Raw genomic sequence first — 3,165 nt, 5'->3', positions numbered from 1 at the left:
TGTACAGAGAAGGTAGACAAGGATTCAATTGGTAGACTGGTTTTGTACTCTTTCTATAATATTATTCAAATAATATTATAAAAACAGGAGAAAAATTGAAACATGAACATGCTGAGACCTCGTAAAATGCAGCACATGTGCTGGATGGAGGAGGCTGTTTTCCCAGTCTCAACGATGTGAGCAGAAGGTTAGGGTTAGGGCTATTTTCTGTAAAAAAAAAAAAGAACTGAAAGAATTCAGGGTTGAGAGTGGGATTGTAATCTGAGATTTCTTCTTCATTGCAGCTACAAATTACCAAACATCACCAGCCAAGAAATCAGAAAAGTTGCAGAGACAGCGGTGAGTGCAAACTTTTCAGAGGAGCAGAAAAGTGCAGCGGCACACTACATGGCCCACTACAGGATGAGGACCCTGGAGGGTATCGTGGCCACCGCCAACCTGTTCAACAGTTTGAAACGGTATGTGTCATCATCCAAAACACACAACCTTCAACTATTCTCTCTCTCACAGCTGCTTCCAAGGTCAGTCCAGCTGTTTGTCAGTGTTTAACCATGAAATCTTCTCCATCTTGCAGTTCTTCTACTGATGAGTCAGGGGATGCGAGGAGTGGTCGGAGAGAAAAGAGAGGCAGAGACACCGCTGAACAGGACGGCAGGGACTTTACAGTGTTTATCCAGCACTTCCCGGTGACAGCGACTGGCCAGCCGCCCACTAAGAAGCAACGGACCGACGCTGGGTTTCCGACTGACAGAGTGTTTTATGACAGGTGGAGGGCTGTGCAGTATGGCAAGCGGGAGGAATACCTCTTGTGTAAGTGTAAATACTTTATTATGCAATGATTAAATTAAATGATTAACAACATTTCTATAAACAAAAGTAACGTAGAATTCACAAGTGTGGACAAGAATTTAAATTTAAATTTTCTCTCTTTGACAGCCCAATGTACAAGACACCCCCCAACTGTCCAGAAGGTCACAAAGGTCATCAGGGATGAGGGGTGGACTGCCAACCATCCCCGTCCTGAGGACATTGTGGCAAAGTGGAAACCAGCCAAGAGGGTGCAGGTTGAGAGTGATCCACGCATCATTAGGAGGGTCACAAGGCAGAGGTGGACAGGCCTGGCCATCAAGGATTTTGGTGGCGACAAAGGGAAAGGTATGTAAAAATGTCTTGTGAGCAGGAGAGCATTAATCCAACAAGCAAGCTATTAGGTTTAACAAATGTATTCTTGCCATTTCCAGCATACTTGTATATTATGTTAGTACATGAATTGTTCACTTGTTTTCCTTTGCTCTCCTGTTTTCTCTGTAAATTCACATATTCACACACTAATGTCACCTTCTTTTGACCACAGGAGTTGTTGCCACCAAATCCTTTGCCAAGGGCTCCATCATCTGTGATTATCATGGCAAGGTAATCACAGCAGCAGAGGGCAGGAAGATGATGGAGTCCATGCAGGATGAGATGGGCTACCTTTTTTTTTTCAAGACTCATGATGGTCGCGACCTTTGCATCGACGCCCAGACGTTTCCTTGCGAGTGTCACCCATCTGAAGAAACCCTTGGCAGAATGATCAACCATTCGCGGAAGAACAGCAATGTCACGCCACGCTACTGCAAGATGAACTTCCCGGAAGGAGTGAGGGATGTCATCCTGTTCCAGGCCTCCAAAGACATTTCCATCAGCGAAGAGGTCCGGTTCAACTACGGAGTGAACAGGAAGTCTTTCCGAGGAGAAGGGCTGGAACTCGAGTGGCTGGATGACTGACCAACATAGCAGCAGGTAAAGTTTGAATGCAGGCCCATTAAGATGTGTGTGTGTGTGTGTGTGTGTGTGTGTGTGTGCCAGAGTTGCCAGTGAGGGGCCCTGCAGGCCTCTCCTTTTCTTTCACTGCATCAATAAATTCATACTACTTCTCTTTATCTTTCATCACAGGTGGACAGTGTCTCCAGGATGCAGTTCTATTTAGGACTAGGTGATACAATCCCTTGTTTGCACATAACTTGAGACCTTGCTGATGTGAGTGGGAACGACGATGACACCTAAGGGTTTTCAAGTGGGCGCCCTCCTTCCTCAGCGTTTCACTGATGAGCCCACTACACCTCCAGAGGGTTCAGCGATGAGGCCTGGCATCCCAGGCTCACCCCCCTTGACATCATCTCGTTCTTGATGTTATTTCGGAGCCCAGGTGTTGTCTCTCCTCTTAATCCAGAGCCACTGGCTCGCCCTTTCAGCAGCACCGGGGAGGGCTTTGATGGCTTGACGTTGGCCCTGGCCTCGGATTCCCATGTCCTTAAGCAGCCTGGTAGTTGACATGCCTACGAAGCCTCTGCATCCAACTTCCACTGGGCGAACCATAGCTTTCCAGCCATGTTGTTCAGCGTCGGCTGCCAGCTCAGCCTACTTAAGCCTCTTACGTTCGTAGGCCTCGCCCACAGCGTCCTCCCAGGGCACTGTAAGCTCTATGATGTAGACAGTGCGAAGTGAGCTGGACCAAAGCAAGAGGTCCGGTCTGAGGTTGCTCGTGGCGATCTCAGATGGGAAGCAGAGCCTCTGTTCCAGGTCCGCCAGTAACTTCCAGTCCCGTGCCGCTCCCAACTGCCCGGCCTCTGGATGTGGGGTACAGGCCTTGGGCTGCTTCGCACCTTCACGGACAAACTCTCTTGCAGATGCAGGATGGGATGACAGAGGAGGCAGGGCGTTGATGGTTGTCCGTCTGCTCTCCAGCGTAGCTGCTAGGCACTTCAGTACCTGGTTGTGCCGCCAGGTGTAACGGCCTTGTGTAAGGCTTGTCTTGCAGCCGACAAGAATGTGCTTCAGGTTTGCTGGAGATGGACAGAGGGGGCACGTAGGGTCTTCGCCGTACCATTGGCTGAGGTTCTTGGGAGATGGCAGGACATCGTACGTGGCTCGTATAATGAAGCTGGTTCGAAATGCTTCCATGTCCCACAACTCCTTCCAAGAGAACTTTCTCTTCTCAACTCCCTCCCATCTCATCCACTGCCCTTGCTTTGCTTGAGAAATGGCCTTTGCGCACCTCGCTGCCTGTTCTTGCCGGCGCACCTCCTCGACCACAAGACCTCGTCGCTGAGATGGAGTTGCCTTGTACCAGGATGGTTTGCTCTCTCCAAGGCCGAGGCCTCCTCTCCCTTACACTCCTCTTAC

The sequence above is a fragment of the Centroberyx gerrardi genome, unplaced genomic scaffold (assembly GCF_048128805.1).
Source record: "Centroberyx gerrardi isolate f3 unplaced genomic scaffold, fCenGer3.hap1.cur.20231027 Scaffold_237, whole genome shotgun sequence".
Lineage (NCBI taxonomy): Eukaryota > Metazoa > Chordata > Actinopteri > Beryciformes > Berycidae > Centroberyx > Centroberyx gerrardi.
The sequence above is the reverse complement of the archived record's forward strand: the minus strand, read 5'-3'. Positions refer to the sequence as shown.